General features: G+C 40.9%; 2 pseudogenes; both read right to left on the bottom strand.

The window, feature by feature from the left end:
• Positions 1–7,918: 7,918 nt before the first annotated feature.
• On the bottom strand, positions 7,919–8,036 carry LOC135052737 (5S ribosomal RNA; annotated as a pseudogene).
• A 115-nt stretch (positions 8,037–8,151) lies between these two features.
• LOC135051499 (5S ribosomal RNA) lies at positions 8,152–8,269 on the bottom strand (annotated as a pseudogene).
• Positions 8,270–20,354: the final 12,085 nt, after the last annotated feature.

Raw genomic sequence — 20,354 nt, forward strand, 5'->3', positions numbered from 1 at the left:
AAACATGGAGCCGAGGCCAGACACTCAGCTTGCACAAATCCAGATCGCAAGCTTGTGACATTGCACATACACTGGGCTCGCCAGAAGTTGAAGTAATAACCACTGATTTGCAGCTGTGGGAGTGAGCTGAACATATGACCAGCAGTGGAAGAAATTACATTAAGTGACATGTTAATGGATGCCAATTAGGGAGGACATTCCCAGGCCATTATTTCAGTCCTAAAATTGGGATTTAAAAACTCACAATCCCGGCATTATAGAGATACCCAGGATTGACACTACAGACACCACGCTTACGCTCGGCTGGTAACTACAATCCTGCAGTCCTTAAGTGGACAGGCAGCATGGCTGAAGGGTGGGCAGGCATGGGGCTGCACAGAGTGACCACTGACATCATGCCGCAAAGTCAGGTAGCCCGGCAGTGTCTAAGGCAAACGCTGCCAGTGCTCAGTGCACTGCCCAGCATAAATAACTAATCAGTAAATACTAGAGATGTGCACCGGACATTTTTCGGGTTTTGTGTTTTGGTTTTGGATTCGGTTCTGCGGCCGTGTTTTGGATTCGGACGTGTTTTGGCAAAACCTCCCTGACAAATTTTTTGTCGGATTCAGGTGTGTTTTGGATTCGGGTGGGTTTTTTTCAAAAAAACCTCAAAAACAGCTTAAATCATAGAATTTGGGGGTAATTTTGATCCTATAGTATTATTAACCTCAATAACCATAATCTCCACTCATTTCCAGTCTATTCTGAACACCTCACAATATTATTTTTAGTCCTAAAATTTTCGCCGAGGTCTCTGGATGACTAAGCTAAGCGACCCAAGTGGCCGGCACAAACACCTGGCCCATCTAGGAGTTGCACTGCAGAGTCAGACAGGATGGCACTTAAAAAATAGTCCCCAAACATCACATGATGCAAAGATAAATTAAAGAAAATAGAGGTGCAAGATGGAATTGTTCTTGGGCCCTCCCACCCACCCTTATGTTGCATAAACAGGACATGCACACTTTAACAAACCCATCATTTCAGTGACAGGGTCTGCCACACGACTGTGGCTGAAATGACTGGTTGGTTTGGGCCCCCACCAAAAAAGAAGCAATCAATCTCTCCTTGCACAAACTGGCTCTACAGAGGCAAGATGTCCACCTCCTCCTCACCGTCCGATTTCTCACCCCTTTCACTGTGTACATCCCCCTCCTCACAGATTATTAATTCGTCCCCACTGGAATCCACCATCTCAGGTCCCTGTGTACATTCTGGAGGCAATTGCTGGTGAATGTCTCTACGGAGGAATTGATTATAATTAATTTTGATGAACATCATCTTCTCCACATTTTGTGGTAGTAACCTTGTACGCCGATTGCTGACAAGGTGACCGGCTGCACTAAACACTCTTTCGGAGTACACACTGGAGGGGGGGCAACTTAGGTAAAATAAAGCCAGTTTGTGCAAGGGCCACCTGGATGCGGTCACTCATATAATCCTCCACCATTCTTTCAATGGTGACAGAATCATATGCAGTGACAGTAGACGACATGTCAGTAATCGTTTGCAGGTCCTTCAGTCCAGACCAGATGTCAGCACTCGCTCTAGACTGCCCTGCATCACTGCCAGCGGGTGGGCCCGGAATTCTTAGCCTTTTCCTCGCAGCCCCAGTTGCGAGAGAATGTGAAGGAGGAGCTGTTGACGGTTCACGTTCCGCTTGACTTGACAAGTGTCTCACCAGCAGGTCTTTGAACATCTGCAGACTTGTGTCTGCCGGAGAGATACAACGTAGGCTTTAAACCTAGGATCGAGCACGGTGGCCAAAATGTAGTGCTCTGATTTCAACAGATTGACCACCCGTGAATCCTGGTTAAGCAAATTAAGGGCATCATTCACAAGTCCCACATGCCTAGCGGAATCGCTCCGTTTTAGCTCCTCCTTCAATCTTTCCAGTTTCTTCTGCAAAAGCCTGATGAGGGGAATGACCTGACTCAGGCTGGCAGTGTCTGAACTGACTTCACGTGTGGCAAGTTCAAAGGGTTGCAGAACCTTGCACAACGTTGAAATAATTCTCCACTGCGCTTGAGTCAGGTGCATTCCCCCTCCTTTGCCTATATCGTAGGTAGATGTATAGTCTTGAATGGCCTTTTGCTGCTCCTCCATCCTCTGAAGCATATAGAGAGTTGAATTCCACCTCGTTACCACCTCTTGCTTCAGCTGATGGCGGGGCAGGTTCAGGAGTGTTTGCTGGTGCTCCAGTCTTTGGCACGCGGTGGCTGAAAGTGGCCCGCAATTCTTCGGGCCACCGACAGCATTTCTTGCACGCCCCTGTCCTTTTTTTAATAATTCTGCACCACCAAATTCAATGTATGTGCAAAACATGGGACGTGCTGGAATTTGCCCACATGTAATGCACGCACAATATTGGTGGCAATGTCCGATGTCACAAATACCCAGGAGAGTCCAATTGGGGTAAGCCATTCTGCGATGATGTTCCTCAGTTTCAGTAAGAGGTTGTCAGCTGTGTGCCTCTTATGAAAAGCGGTGATACAAAGCGTAGCCTGCCTAGGAACGATTTGGCGTTTGCGAGATGCTGCTACTGGTGCTGCCGCTGCTGTACTACTTGTGGGATTCAATTCATCTGCCCAGTGGGCTGTCACAGTCATATAGTCCTGAGCCTGCCCTGCTCCACTTGTCCACATGTCCGTGGTTAAGTGGACATTGGGTACAACTGCCTTTTTTAGGACACTGGTGACTCTTTTTCTGATGTCTGTGTACATTCTCGGTATCGCCTGCCTAGAGAAATGGAACCTAGATGGTATTTGGTACCGGGGACACAGTACCTCAAGCAATTCTCTAATTCCCTGTGAATTAACGGTGGATACCGGACACACGTTTAACACCAACGCAGCTGCCAAGATCTGAGTTATCCGCTTTGCAGCAGGATGACTGCTGTGATATTTCATCTTCCTCGCAAAGGACTGTTGGACAATCAATTGCTTACTGGAAGTAGTACAAGTGGTCTTCCGACTTCCCCTCTGGGATGACGATCGACTCCCAGCAGCAACAACAGCAGCGCCAGCAGTAGTAGACGTTACACTCAAGGATGCATCGGAGAAATCCCAGGCAGGAGAGGACTCGTCAGACTTACCAGTGACATGGCCTGCAGGACTATTGGTTTTCCTGTCTAATGAGGAAATTGACACTGAGGGAGTTGGTGGTGTGGTTTGCAGGAGCTTGGTTACAAGAGGAAGGGATTTAGTGGTCAGTGGACTGCTTCCGCAGTCACCCAAAGTTTTTGAACTTGTCAATGACTTCTGATGAATGCGCTCCAGGTGACGTATAAGGGAGGATGTTCCTAGGTGGTTAACGTCCTTACCCCTACTTATTACAGCTTGACAAAGGTAACACACGGCTTGACACCTGTTGTCCGCATTTCTGTTAAAATAATTCCACACCGAAGAGGTGATTTTTTTTTGTAATTTGACCAGGCATGTCAATGGCCATATTGGTCCCACGGACAACAGGTGTCTACCCGGGTTCCTGACTTAAACCACCTCACCATCAGAATCCTCCTTGTCAATTTCCTCCTCAGCACCAGCAACACCCATATCCTCATCCTGGTGTACTTCAACAGTGACATATTCAATTTGACTATCAGGAACTGGACTGCAGGTGCTCCTTCCAGCACTTTATGGGGGCGTGCAAATGGTGGAAGGCGCCACCTCTTCCCGTCCAGTGTTGTGAAGGTCAGGCATCGCAACCGACACAATTGGACTCTCCTTGGGGATTTGTGATTTAGAAGAACGCATAGTTCTTTGCTGTGCTTTTGCCAGCTTAAGTCTATTCATTTTTCTAGCAGGAGGATGAGTGCTTCTATCTTCATGTGAATCTGAACCACTAGCAATGACATAGGCCAGGACCTCAGCCGTTCCTTGCCACTCAGTGTCGTAAATGGCATATTGGCAAGTTTACGCTTCTCATCAGACGCTTTTAATTTAGATTTTTGGGTCATTTTACTGAACTTTTGTTTTTTGGATTTTACATGCTCTCTACTATGACATAGGGCATCGGCCTTGGCAGACGACGTTGATGGCATTTCATCATCTCGGCCATGACTAGTGGCAGCAGCTTCAGCACGAGGTGGAAGTGGATCTTGATCTTTCCCTATTTTACCCTCCACATTTTTGTTCTCCATTTTTTACTGTGTGAGAATTATATGCCAGTAATATACCAATAGCAATGGCCTACTGTACTGTACTATATATGTATACTGTTGGTCACCAAAATGCTGCACTGTAATACTATATATACTGCTCACAAAAATGCCGCACAGATATGGAATGGATACGTGCAGTGACATAGCGCTGCAAGATACAGCAATGGCCTACTGTACACAACTATATACTGTTGGGTCACCAAAATGCTGCACTGTAATACTAGTATATATACTGCTCACAAAAATGCAGCACAGATATGGAATGGATATGTGCAGTGACAGAGAGCTGCAAGATACAGCAATGGCCTACTGTACACAACTATAAACTGTTGGGTCACCAAAATGCTGCACTGTTATACTAGTATATATACTGCTCACAAAAATGCTGCACAGATATGGAATGGATACGTGCAGTGACATAGAGCTGCAAGATACAGCAATGGCCTACTGTACACAACTATATACTGTTGGGCCACCAAAATGCTGCACTGTAATACTAGTATATATACTGCTCACAAAAATGCTGCACAGATATGGAATGGATACGTGCAGTGACACAGAGCTGCAAGATACAGCAATGGCCTACTGTACACAACTATATACTGTTGGGTCACCAAAATGCTGCACTGTAATACTATATATACTGCTCACAAAAATGCAGCACAGATATGGAATGGATACTTGCAGTGACACAGAGCTGCAAGATACAGCAATGGCCTACTGTACTGTACTACTATAATTATTATATACTGGTGGTCCCCAGTCCCCACAATGCAGCACACTGATCAGATATTTGAAGCACACTGAGCACAGATATGGAGCGTTTTCAGGCAGAGAACGTAGATATTTTCAGCACACTGAGCACAGATTATTTGCAGCACACTGAGCACAGATATTTGCAGCACACTGAGCACAGATTACGGAGCTTTTCAGGGAGAGAACGCAGCCACGTCCTCTCCGTTCAATCTCAAATGCACGAGTGAAAATGGCAGTGACGCGCTGCTCTTTGTAAAAATATACGAATCTCGCGAGAATCCGACAGCGGGATGATGACGTTCGGCCTCGTTCGGGTTAACCGAGCAAGGCGGGAAGATCCGAGGCTGCCTCGGAACCGTGTAAAATAGGTGAAGTTCGGGGGGTTCGGATCCCGAGGAACCGAACCCGCTCATCTCTAGTAAATACACCAAATAATTTGGAAATCCAGGCAATTTTGGGCCAAAATCCCAGGAACCCACCAATCCCGATACCGGTGTTGGCCTCCCTATTGCGAATGTTGGATAAATAACATGAGAGCATTAGACTCCCATGGCGTTAAAGCAACTCTATTGCAACATAGTACAACAGACCAGGGAATAGGATACTCCTCAGATGTTTGTCACTACAATTCCAGAATGTCCTATTTGTGCTACAGTTATTGAAAAGTCACAAGATGCATCAGTTTGTATTCTTCAGAGTGCTGCATGACTCTTTCATGTATAATGAAAGCAATATAAATGATAGAAATACTGAATATGAAGGAGGGCTGTCTCCTGTAAGGGGGGTTGGCAGAGAAACAGAAAACCATATATGAATCACAGGCTTGAATCTACTGGTGCTGTATATTATGTATAGAAGTACTTAACTGAACTGCCTGCCTCGCTACTTTTAATACAACTATAAACCAGACCCTGCTTTCAAATTAATTTATATAATAATATAAAATATATATATATATATATATATATATATATTTGAGATAGCATGGTGATGAGACCCAAGTCTAAGCACAGAATGCATTTATGTTACATATACACCTTATACACACAGCCTGAGGGTAATTTTAGCCAATATTTTTAATAATTTTGTGCATTAAACAAAGTTTGTGTACATTCACTCAATTCATTTATGTTTCATAGACACCTTATAAACACAGCCTGAAGGTCATTTAATACAATATTTTTAATATTTTTTTGTATTAAACAAAGTTTGTGTACATTGAGCCATCAGAAAACAAAGGTTTCACTATCTCACTCTCACTCAAAAAATTCCGTATTTCGGAATATTCCATATTTTGGAATATTTGGATATGGGATACTCAACCTGTATATATAAATGCGAAAGCCCTCATTCACTCACTCACTCACTCACTCACTCACTCACTCACTCACTGACTTATCACTAAGAGGTCTATTTACTAAGCCTTGGATGGAGATAAAGTCGCTGGAGATAAAGTACCAGCCAATCGGCTCCTAACTGTTGTGCCACAGGCTGTGTTTGAAAAATGACAGTTAGGAGCCGATTGGCTGGTACTTTAACCGTAGCAACTATACCTCCATCCAAAGCTTAGTAAATAGACCCCTAATTCTCTTACTTCCTGATATGTTAGGAAGCTGAAATTTAACATATGTATTCTTCAGGTGGGAAATAGGAAAACTGCGTAATTAGAATTTTAATAATCCTCCCCTAAGGGGATGAACAGAGGGTTGACATAATGACATTATTACTGATACGTGACCTGCATTGTGTGAACGAAAATGTGCAAACAGACAATCGGATCAAAATTTGTATTACACCTCCAGTGTGTTGAATTTCATAAGCTACAAAACTGGTCCTGTCACTTTTTACAGTATCTGCTACGGATGCTCCTGAGGTAACGCCAAGAACCATGGATTATTATTTACTTACATTAAGACGTCTCAGATTTACATCTCTACAGATATACCAAATTTTTAACACTCATATATGTATATATTTACAACCATGAAAATCAGAAACTCCCGTGCGAAGAATGGGTAGAACAGCTTGTTTAAAAATGTTTTTTTAATACTCTTCTCTTATTAAATAAAGAGCTGACATATAGACTGCACTTAGAGGTGTTTTAGTACATGTAAATATGTCTCCTTGTTCAGAATTAGTTACTTTGTTTTTCTTAAATCTATGAAAGGTACTGATGTCTATTACCCTTTTTCATCTAATTATGTTACTACAACATATGTTGATAGATATTAAATTGTAACCCAATTTCCAAATAATTTTATCTCCAAGGATTCCAACTCTGTTTCAACTATTATGTAAGCAGGGCCGGTGCAAGGTCTCTATGCACCCTAGGCAAATCTCCAGTCTAGCGCCCCCTAACCTGCAAACCCCCCCACCTTTCGGAGGGGAGATGTAGGTGGCCACTAGGTGAACTAAGGTATATTGCATTATTATGAAAACAAAGTTGTGGATCTGCACCAGCTTGGAAAATAAGTGTTATGAATAAAAGAGAAAATATCTATAAAGTACCAAAATACTGACTATTATTGTAAATCATAAATAGTCCTAAGTTTTGGCGGTGCTCCCATGGATTTTGTAGTTAGCCTACAGGAAGAAAACAAGAGAAAGACAAAATAACCTTGTGTGGAAGCACTCTTTGGTTAAATATGAAAAAAATGTGTGAAAAAAATGGATAGTAGAGGGGAGGACCCTTTCGAGTCCTACCTCTATGGACTTGGATAAAACTTGACTTTTAATGATTAACTATAAAAATTCACTGGAGGTGAACAAAAAATGATGATAAAAATCTAGATTGCCATTGTACCAAATATGGTTCTATATATGGCAGGTGAAAATATTATTGTGATTGTTGTATAATTGTTTGAGGAGAACAATATATACAGGTCACAGGTCACAGAGAGGATCGGAATGTAAGGTAAGCTTGGAAGAAAGTGATATGAGGATTTCCTAAAGGAAAAAGGCCCACAGCACCTAGTATTCCCTGGAGGTCTCCCATCCACGTACTGACCAGGCCATACCTGCTTAGCTTCCAAGATCGGACGTGATCAGGCGCATTCAGGATAGTATGGCCGTGGGCCGATTGTATCAAGAATCACTAGTGATTTTTAGAAAAATGGCCTATGTATTCAGCAGAAAGAATATAAGAATATGAGGGAATAATTGATATAATGTAAAGGTCTCCTGAAAAAAATGGCCCACAGCACCTAGTATTCCCTGGAGGTCTCCCATCCATGTACTGACCAGGCAATACCTGCTTAGCTTCCAAGATCGGACGTGATCGGGCGCATTCAGGATAATATGGCCGTGTGCCGATTGATTCAAGAAATGAGTGAACACAATTCTACTTTCTGTGTAAATTGGAAAAAGGGATTGTAGGTCCCAGTCATAAATGTCCAAAAGTGAGAGAATGTGTAAAAGGTATTTCTACTGTCTGTAGTGACGGTGATTTAATCTGGGTATAAGCACAATGTCCGCATCCAGGGCCACCATCAGCCAGATGAGAGAGTACCAGAAAAAAAGGGGGGCGAAAGATCAAAGCAACATATACTGATCTGTTGTTGAACTGATGGGCTATAGGTTGGATAGGAGCTCCAAAGAAAATTCTTATGCCCCTGTGTTGAAGAATAGGAAATTGCTGTGTGATACCCAATTTCCTATTAATTAGGATTAATCCTAGAAAATGATAATTAAGGAGCAGGCTCTAAAGTTATTAGACCCGCTATAGGGGTCAAGGGTGCTGCTATTGACCAGCAAATTAGTTCCTGGATGATCCTGCAGCAAGATGGTCTAATTATTTAAAACATACAGGTTTGCTGCTGTAATGAATGTAACTATCTGATAGGTTTTCCTGCTGTGGATAGCCAATATTATGATAGAATATACTGAATGGAAAACAGCAGAGAAAAATTCATTATATCCTTGTGTTAAACAAATATATAATGGCTAGCAATGCAATTCCCAATTAACTGTTAATAGGTTCATTCCTAAATATAGTTGCAAAGCAGGCACTGGGATTATTAGACCCAATAAGGGGGTCTGGTGTGCTGTTTTGAAACAGACACAATGTTTGAAGTTACCACTTCCTATTATATTTGCCTGCTGTAAATAGCCGATGATATAATGGATTATGTTACATGAAATTAAACGGGAGCAGCAAAGATGAAAGTCTTTAGTCCCTGGGTGGAAAAGATAGTAGCTTGCAATACAATTCCTAATTGACTGTTAATAGGTTCATTCCTAAGTATGAGTACGGAGCATGCACTGGAGTTGTTAGACCCAATGTTGGGGTCTGAAGCGCTGCTTGAAAACAGACACAATGTTTAAAGTTACCACTTCCAGTGATGTAGATATCCCGGCGGCCGGTGGCTGTAACTTGATTGAAGATCGTGACCGTGCTCCGTGTTCCGTGACCGTGCGGCCGCCCGTTCCGGAGAGGGCGAAGCCGCAGTGACATCACTGAATGGACGTCAAATTCCCGACGTACGTTTCACCTGTGAGCTAGGCTTGTTCACGGAAGCCCCGTGTTCTCTATTCGCCTGGTCTCCATATAAATAGGATATGCGGACCAATCGTGTGTTTGGGAGTTAATTGTGATTTAATATGATGCAGTTCGGCTTAATAGAAGCATTGATGAGATTGATTGGAAGGTGGTGAGGGAGGATTGGACATTGGAAAGTGGAATCAATATGTTAAATAAATGTGCAAAAGCTAAGGTATTGCGGACAAATCAGTCAGGGCAGATGGCCTATTTGTAATGATTTGATGAACCTGGGACATGTTGTTTTAATAGTATGGAATTATGAATTATAAAACACAGCATAAACCTGGGTAAAAATTGAAAAATATGAAATTATGAAAATTATGTATGTATATATGTAAAAAAATCTTTTGAAAAAGAATTGGAAAAACATTTTGTTGGAAAAAACATTTTTTTGGGGAACATGTCAAATTGGGACTAAGAGGAGGGGATATTAATGAAGCTCTACAAAAGAAAGAATCAGAATGGATCTTCCGATTGGATACCCTCATGCCAAAGGGTCTCAACGAATACATTAACTATAGTGTCTTTCTTTAATTCAAGGTAGCAAGGGCATCATTCACCTTGGAATTTACCAAAAATTATTCTTTCTCAGATTTCACTATCTCCGTTTCTTTCCGTTCCCGTCTCACCCATCAATCATTACCTGCTTAATTTTCTTTCATATCTCACCTTTCCTGTTCCCTTTTTCCTCCCCTCTTCTTTCCCCCCCCTCCCCCCTTCTTCTCTTCCTTCCTTTCCCCCCCCCCTCACTTTCTTCCAAGCTTACCTTACATTCCTATCCTCTCTGTGACCTGTGACCTGTATATATTGTTCTCCTCAAACAATTATACAACAATCACAATAATATTTTCACCTGCCATATCTAGAACCATATTTGGTACAATGGCAATCTAGATTTTTATAATCATTTTTTGTTCACCTCCAGTGAATTTTTATAGTTAATCATTAAAAGTCAAGTTTTATCCAAGTCCATAGAGGTAGGACTCGAAAGGGTCCTCCCCTCTACTATCCATTTTTTTCACACATTTTTTTCATATTTAACCAAAGAGTGCTTCCACACAAGGTTATTTTGTCTTTCTCTTGTTTTCTGCATATACAGAAAGAAGATACAACACTCAAGGACTTTTAGTGAAAAAGTATATTTTCGTGACTTTGTTCACAATATACAGTACTTTTACTTTCAAATCCTTGAGTGATGACCGTTCTTTCTGCCTATGTATACATGCTAGCTGGCATGTGGGCAATTGTATAGGACACTGAGGCCAATTTAATTTTTATTGCTGAGTGCTGGGATAATTATCTATCTATCTATCTATCTATCTATCTATCTATCTATCTATTATACACTGCATCTGTTTATGGGGGCTGGTGGGATATTTAATTGTATGTGTATACATACATACGGCATTATATACATATATACATATATGTGCATGCTCCTTATTGTGTTCCATCCCCCCATCTGTAAGTTAATTACTGCCCCCCCCCTCCTCCATATGTACTGTATTGTACCCCAGTGCCTGTGTTTCCCTATTATGCTGTTTACAAGTGCAAACAACCCATCAAGCTGTAAGATGTGTACTGTCTGTGGTCCTGCAGAAATCCCCATGGGTTACTTACCTAATAGTTGTTTCCTTCTTTTCCCTCATAATTGGTATGGCTCCTCTTACAGGCGGCAGCAGCATTACAGCGATGCTGCAGGTGCAGACATGTAGTCAGGTTCTGCTTGCTGCTGGAGAGTCAGGATCCAGGGACCTGCATCAGGACTATGAGGAGCGGCCGTGGGGGTGCCCCTTGGGAAGCCATAGTTACATCCGCCTCCTATGTGCCTTCATATGACATGATGTTAGCACGGAGGAAGTGCTGAGGCACTCTGTGGTACAGCCTGATAGCGATGGCTGCACCTGATTAGACCTGCAGCAGCAGCCAGCACAGTGTAAGGAGGAGGCCGCACACAGAGTCATCCTTCAGTTTTTTGCTAGATGAATTTAGTGGTGCCCTCCAGGAGCCGGCGCCCCTAGGCAGCCGCCTAAAGCTGCCTAATGGTAGAGCCGGCCCTGTATGTAAGTGAAATTGTTAATTTAATTTCATCATTTTATATAGCTGTAGATATGTTTTATTGAGTTTTAATGGATTAGTTGTTTCTCTGTAAATGCCTGAATTTAAAAAAGTTATACAGGATGCAGATAATTTACCGGCTGTCGGGATACCGGCGCAGGATCCGGACAGCCGATGAAATGCCGGCGGTCTGAATCCTGACTGAGGGCCAGGATTTCCATTCTGGTTGTGGTCCACGCACCACCCGAGGAGAAATAGAATAGTGTGGTGAGTAAATTTCACCACTGGGCCGATGCGTGATTAGTGCAGCAAACCCACAAGGGTACTCGCTGTGCTCCCTGCCGGCATTCCACCTGTCGGGATCCTGCCGTTGGTCTCCTGACTGCCGGGAACATGAACGGTGGAAAAGCATACCGAACCCGGTTATACAACCTAATGCCAATTACAGTTGGTATTTACATGTCACAAAATGCACCAGACCTATATTTCTCTCATGAAATCACTTATTTTCTATGATGAAATGCATTAATTTGCTTTTAATTTTATGCAACATTGGCTGATATACTTTTTCACAATACCGTGGTGCTCAGTCTAGATTCTACATCTTAAAACTGAACTTTATGCTAAAATAAAAGGGAATTCAATCACTGAGAATGTGGAGCTCAATTTCATCTGGAGAATCATACTATCAAATGGAAAGCTTTCTCCATCGCTCTTACCTTGCAAAAACTCCTAGAGTGTGGTAAATAACAAATGGACACATTCCTATCTGTGAAAGTAACTCTAATGAGCCAGGCAATGTAAAACAACATGCCAAGAACCCAAAGTGATTGCAGTGGGCATTCGCAACCTCTGAAACATCACAGAAAGCGATCATTGGAAAGTTTCCCTCCATTGTTGGCAGTTTGCTTAATTTGTTTACTTTTTGGAATTTAAAATGCTTAAAAAAGGTCATAAAACATGATTTCATTTGTCATACTTTATTTCACACTAATCAATTAAATGTACCCATGTTGAAATAAAAAAATGTTTATTAAGTCATTATTTTATTCTGTTTTCATCAATTACTTTGTTCATCCCATGTCATAGGTGAAAATGTGAATAAAGCAGTTAAAATGGTCAAATTGTGATGTACTGTACAGTATACTCTATAGAGAGACAAAAAAATCATATTGTTTTCTTATATGCAGATGAAATATGGTTAACTGGAAAACAGCATTCTAAGTACAAAGATAATTCTATCCTCTACTTTTTCATGGTGCACCTTAGAATGATGCAGTAAAAACATCATATTTAGGGACCTATTCATTATCCCGTTTGGGCTCATTACACATTTTTAATAATGGGTTCAATCATTATTAGGGGCCTGATGGGGCTGCTTAGTATTCAGCAAACTCCAAAAACTGAAGCTTTTAGAGTTTGCCTACATGAACCTAGACAATCTTCAGATGGCTTTGGTACCTTTAGCCCTGCCCCTTTCTTTTGCATTGGATTATGAAAAGGGATCTAATCAGATCCCGCCATCCCCTCCGCACTATATGTCCTCCAGCAACTGAGTTCACTAACTAACTAGCATACTATCTAACACTGTTGGGAGTGTTAAGAATAGTGGGGATGGCTGTTTTTAAAGTGGTGACCACACATTCACGAAATATTGAATTGGTCTGGTAATGTGGCAATTCGAGGCTGCAATTTGGGTACCAAACTATCAAGTAACATAAGGGTTATATTGATGAAGATACTCCCTTACAGATAATCATTCCTTAAACTCAGATCATGTAAACCAATTTATGTATCCACCCTGGTTTGGATAACATCTAGTGGATAAAGAATGACCTGTCACATGGGATCCCTGCATGATAAAAAAAAAAATATCTCAGATACTACATAAATTTATTTCATACAATCAATATATTCAATATCAAATTTGACAAATAAGCTATTTTTCACAAAATGAATGTCTAAAGTGTAAACACCTAATAAGCACAAATGCAAACAGCAGTTGAAACACAATGATGGCCAAAGTACACCCTAGCTCCAATTCCCATTGCTTTCACTACAGAGAAATATAGATGGCTCTGGTGTTGGAGAAATTTACAGAAGCTGGACAGGAGCTTCATGAAGCATATTCTGTTGTAAATACAGGTTGAGTATCCCATATCCAAATATTCAGAAATACGGAATATTCCGAAATACAGAATTTTTTGAGTGAGACTGAGATAGTGAAACCTTTGGTTTCTGATGGCTCAATGTACACAAACTTTGTTTAATTCACAAAGTTATTAAAAATATTGTATTAAAAGACCTTCCGGCTGTGTGTATAAGGTATACAGCTTATGACACATAAATGAATAGTGTGTATGTACACAATCTTTGTTTAATGCACAAAGTTATTAAAAATATTGGCTAAAATTACATTCAGGCTGTGTGTGTATAAGGTGTATATGAAACATGAATGCATTCTGTGCTTAGACTTTGGTCCCATTGCCATGATATCTCATAATGGTTTGCAATTATTCCAAAATATGGAAAAATACGATATCCAAAATACTTCTGGTCCCAAGCATTTTGGATTTGGGATACTCAACCTGTAGTAGATCAACAATTAAATTTCTGGATTTATGAATATTGTCATCAAATTTAGCAAACAGGTGACATCTCTAATGAAAATTAAAAGACAGCATCAATCCCATTGTGTAGATTTATTGTACATGTGACATACTGTAGGACTGGAAAATGTGAGTAAACCTCTAAAAGTTTATGATGATTTTATTTCTGTCCATGTTCCCATCCTACGTTGCTAGCACAATAAACCACATTGGACCTAAGAGCTTACATTTCTTAGTTTGGACCTCATCACATACTGTAGTTTGGAGCGGAACAATATTCTATGTTAAAAATATACCACCTGTGTGAAGGTATGCACCAAGCCAACAACATGAGGCCAAACAACAATCTACTGTATGCTATGGGCTGTGACACAGCTGACCTTGATAAGTCCTTCATTATGACAGCAAACCATTTTAAAACAATATTCCTATTGCTTGATGTCACTATTGAGAAAGGTTTCTTGTGCATCTTTGTACCTAATATGATCATCTATTTAATTCTGAAAGAACTAAACATTCTTACATTGGTAAGTTAAATTATACTGATTAGGTGATTGACAATAGCACTGTTCTTAAGGTTTCCCTGTAATGTATTTGCTATTTATTATGGTAATTTTGTTTCAGCCCCAGGGGAGGATAGAGGTTAAAGGACTATCAAACAAAGGACAGGAAAGTAATCTCTCAGTAAATTGATGTCATACAGGACATTTTATGCTAATAAATGTGCAGGGCTATACTGTAAGTGGAGGGATGTTGGTTATATACTGTATATCATATTTTCTTATGTGTGCTGGAGTAATCAGTGCTTTCATGGCAGGGTAATGCTTTCTTGTGCCTTTCCCACATAATACTAAAATCTAGGCATACAGGGAACATAAATCTATAATAAAATATCAAGGAATTGGTGAAAATAAGCGCCCAAGAGTGTAGATTGTATAACAAGGTGAATATAAATGAAGGTATCAAGAGTGGGTATATTACAATCCGTTAAAAAACTTATCTGAAAACCAGAGAAGCTAAATTCAGGCGATGCTTCTTTGACGCTTAATACATGTTGAAAAAAAGAAGTGCAAACATAGTGTGTACTGTTTTTTTTTGTAAAATATCGAAATATATCACTGGCCAGAAATCATTTAGGCTTAATTAGGGAAACAGCATATTCCCAAGTATGCAATCAATATATAGCCTAGGCAGTGTATATATATAAAAGATAAATTATTTAATACACGTAATGACATAAAAATACATTAAAATACATAAAATATGAATAGCTGTATATCATGCGTACAGAATGAAAGATTATATCAAGCTTATCTGTCCATAAATAGCTGGAATGCATGCATACAGAATTCAAAATTATAGAAGGCTTATCTGTCCATAAGAGGAAATGTCAGCAGGTAGTCCCAACGCGTTTCGTCCATCATCAGTAGGACTTCATCAAGGGGATAGACAAACAGAGCAGGCATGCTTTATTTATACCCTCCTTGGGCAATTTATGATGACATCACTTCCTGTGATGTCATGTGGCTGGAGCATTTATGTGAACTTTTAAACAGGTTTTAATTTGCACTCAAAAAGGTGACAATATAAAATAGTGAAGTAGGGAGATAAGAGGAAGAAAAAACGAGGTGGAGAGGTGACATAATCAGCATAAAAGAGAAAGCGTCCGGAATTTGCTATGGAACGCATGTGGAACGCATGCGTCATTTCCGTAGACGACGCTGACGTAATTTCCGGTCGGCGTATATGGATTTTAAAAGGGTCTAGACAATTTAATGAACGTGTTTTAATGTATGTGTCCTAGTTATTATAGAGAGCCGAGCTGAATTAGTGGGCTAGATAGATAATGAAAGTAAGATTAGGAGGTGGTGTGATCCGTCGGGTATGGCGGTCACGTGACTTCCGTTATAAACACGGAAGTAAGTGTGTGGAACGCAAAATAAGTGACGTGACTACCGCTGAACGGAAGTAAAAGACGGGGAGACAGGGGGAGACATCTAAAGAGTAAATTATACAAATGAGCCATTGTAAATATAGATTACCGGGCTAGTAATTAATAAGGTGACTTTATAGGATATTTGTGATCCGTCTAATATGACGGTCACGTGACATCCGTTATTGATTAAAGTGTGTGTGGACCGCAATTAAGTGACGTAACTTCCGCTGAGAGCGGAAGTAAATGAGGGACAAGCATAATTAATAAGAAATTAAACCTCCATATTAGGAAAAGAGGTTTATGTTAATGAAGCTGTGTAAAGTACACAGCTATAGTGCAGGTTATGTCACACAGACTACTGTGACAAGTGAGATTAATGTGACAATTAGCGGTGGAACGCACGGCCATTGTAAATATTAGAAATTATCACTATAGGATAATTTCTAATTATAGCATAAATTATCTAATATACTTTATAAAATACTTTTTTTTATAAAATTAGTTCAAAATGAATATCTAAAAAAGGAGAGAACATAAAAAGTAGATATAATGTGTGTATAATTTTTGAGTGCAATTAAAGCATATCATAAAAATTGATCATAATAGATCGGATGTAAACTGATTAAAACATGACACAAGGGGAGTATTTTAAGTAGCAGCGTTGTAATTGTTTAGTTGTTTACTGCGGCAGAAATACATAGTCTTATCGCGTTTTAGATGCGCATCGTGTGTTCTTCTTTAAAGACTGTCTTGGTTATTATCCACATCAGGCAGGCGGTAGGTAATTTGCTGAAAGGAATAATAATGTTGACTGTTGATATCTAATTTGAAGGATAATAAAGTTACTATAGAGGGTGCTTGAAAAGAACCGGAAATTTGTGAAAAATAGGGATTATGTGGATAAAAGAGTGAATGGAGACGGGAAAATTACAGGAAGGGAGCAATCTTGAAAGCTTCATTAAGTCCGAATGGTGATAGGGTCTTGAGTTCATGGATCCAGAACATTTCTCTTTTAGAGAGTTTGTTCAAGATATCACCACCTTTTTCACCAGATTTGACAAGTTCTATTGCTTTGAAAGAGAGGTTTTCTGGATTCGATTGATGTTTTTCAATGAAGTGTTTGGGGACCGTATGATTGTCAATTTTATTTTTGATGTTCCGAATGTGTTCTTGGATTCTTAATTTTAGGACCCTTTTGGTTTTACCAACATATTTAAGTCCACATTTACATTCAAGCAAATAAATTACCATTGTAGAGTTGCAATTAAGGTAGTCTTTGATGCTGTATTCTTTTGTGTTGTTGTGGTTACTGAATTTTTTCCTGACTGGATGGAGGTATTTACAGATGTTACATTTTCCACATTTAAAGCAACCTTTACAATTAATAAAGGTGCTATTTCCAGGTTTATTTTTGCTTCGTAAATGACTAGGTGCCAGGATATCTTTCAAATTGCTGATTTTTCGGAACACGATGTCAGGTTTTGGTGGAAGGATTTCTCTTAGTATTGGGTCCATCAGCAAAATATTCTAATGTTGATTGATGGATTTCCTAATAATTGGTTCTTGGTTACTGAATGTGGTAATGAAGGGAGTGAAGTTGTCGGATTTCTTTTGTGTCTGTTTACTGAATAAATCAGATCTTTGTTTGTTGGCAGTTTTTTCCAAAGCTTTATTGTATAATCTGTTTTTATTGAAAAGAGTACATGCTCGTGTCAACGTACATATACACATGAACATATCAATTTTAAACGGCCAAACATAGTTACGCACAGAAATATACACAAAATGTGGTCGCATGATCCACGTTTCCAAAGCCTGCACTTACAATTTTTGAAAAAGAACAACATTAGAGAAGAAAAAACAAAACAAAAAAAACAAAAACAAAAACTAACTAACACAGAACAAGGAAAAGAACAGAACAAAGAAAAGGTGAGCGAGCCGAGAATGTCAAGAAAGGAGGGAAGGATGTGTGGACTGAACAGACATATTCAACCTGTGGACCCGGGGCTCTCGACCCCAAGGTCTCCATCTTAACTCATACCGTAGATGAGGCATAGCGTTTATATGATTCAGAGGTCTTATACTCTATCCAAGGCAACCACGTAGCGATAAATCTCCAGCGGTCAGTAATATATCTTCCATATTCATGTAGTAGTCCAATCTTGAGAACCAAGTACAACAGGTAGGAGGCTTGGAGGACCTCCACAGAGCGGGTATCACCGCTCGGGCGGCATTGCCAAGGTGTCTTAATAGTGATGACATATGGGCAGAAAGAGGGGTGGCGGAGTGAGTCAGTAGCCAGAAGGCCGGGTCAGAGGGGACGGAAGCTTGTGTAATAATACCAGAAATGGAAATCACTTCCTCCCAAAATAATTTAATAAGGGGACAGGTCCACCAGATGTGCAACAAAGAGCCTAGGTCTTTATGGCATCTCCAACAAGCAGGTGAGATCGATGGGGAGAAAGCATGGAGGAGGGTAGGATGCCTGTACCATCTCATCAGAATCTTATATTGTGTTTCTCTAACCTGTATACATATAGAGCTCCCATGGGCTTTCAAAAAGATAGCGTCCCACTCCCTATCTGAGAGTGAGATATTCAGGTCCCTTTCCCACTTTCGGGTAAAAGGAGGAGGGGTCATGGAGTCAAATGCACTTAGGAGTTTATATAGTGTGGACACCGTGTGTACAGGATTCAGGCGCGCAACACACATCTTTTCAAATGGGGTCAGCTCCCGGGACGCTTGCCGGTATATGCTATCTGTGTATAGGAAGTGTCGAACCTGTAAAAACTTCCAGAAGTCAGCCTGCGGAATCTCCCATTTTTTCCGAATATCCGAGAATTGTTTGACCCCTGATGGTTGGACTAGTTGACCCACTCTGAAAAGTCCCTCCAGCGCTCAGTTTCGGTAATAGCCTAAGGAGAGTCCAGGCGGAAAGGCCGGATTGCTCAAGAAAGAGGTAAGTGGGCCAAATATTGAGGAAAGGGCCGGTCGTCTCCGCATCCCCCTCCAGAAGGCAAGCGTAGGGGAAACAGTCGGGTGGGGGGACGAGAGTCTGGGTAGGGTCGGGAGCCATGGGAAAATTTCGGGGTACATCTGGACATATAGGCCCTCTAAGACCACCCACTGCTTCACCTCCCTACTCCTGGTCCAGTCCAAGACCCTGTTTAGGAGGATTGCATGATAGTAGGTTTTAATATCTGGGAGTAAAAACCCACCTTTTTTAGGTGGGCGCGTCAAAATGGTCCTACCAATTCTGGGCCTCTTACGTCGCCATATAAATTGTTGGATTAAGGATCCTATGGTCTGGAACCAGGAGTCTGGGATACGAATCGGCACGGTCTGGAGGAGATAAAGCAATTTGGGCAATGTATTCATTTTTACCACATTGATTCTTCCCAGCCATGAGAGATTGTGGTATTGCCATCTGCAGTAGTCATTTCTAATGGCCCGTATAATAGGGAGAAAGTTTAGGGACAGCAGTCGTGATAGGTCGCTAGAGAGTTGGACTCCTAAGTATGTGATGTGGGAATTTTTCCATATAAATGGGAAAGTGGATTTCAACATAGTTAAAGTCGATAGAGGGATTGCGATATGGAGGGCATAGGATTTGGACGTGTTGACTTTAAAACCTGAGAGAGAACTGAAAGTGTTCAGCTCACTCATCAGGTGGGGGAGTGAGTGGGCGGGTTGTGTGATAACTGTCAGCAGGTCATCTGCAAACAGCGCTAGTTTATATTCCATGTCACCTACTTGAAGACCCTTAATACCGTCGTTCGCTCTAACCGCTCTGGCCAAGGCTTCGATACATAGAACGAAAATCAAGGGGGACAAGGGACAGCCCTGTCTCGTTCCATTACTTATAGAGAAATTATCAGACAGGATCCCATTAACCCGCACTCTAGCCGATGGTTGTATATAAAGTGATAATATTCTATGGAGGGCTTGTGGACCCAACCCAATGTGCTCCAGCACCGCCCTCATGAAATTCCAATTGACTCTATCGAAGGCCTTTTCAGCGTCAGTAGACATCAGGACAGACGGTGTCCCGCTGCTAGAGGCCAAATGTATAAGATTTAGGATCTTTGTCGTATTATCTTTTGCTTCTCGGCCTGGAACAAAGCCCACCTGGTCACTATGTATAAGTGATGGGAGAAACTCGTTTAATCGAAGGGCCATCAATTTTGCAAAAAGCTTAAGATCTAGATTGAGCAACGAGATGGGCCTGTAGCTGGAACACACTGAGGGGTC

The sequence above is a fragment of the Pseudophryne corroboree genome, chromosome 2 (assembly GCF_028390025.1).
Source record: "Pseudophryne corroboree isolate aPseCor3 chromosome 2, aPseCor3.hap2, whole genome shotgun sequence".
Lineage (NCBI taxonomy): Eukaryota > Metazoa > Chordata > Amphibia > Anura > Myobatrachidae > Pseudophryne > Pseudophryne corroboree.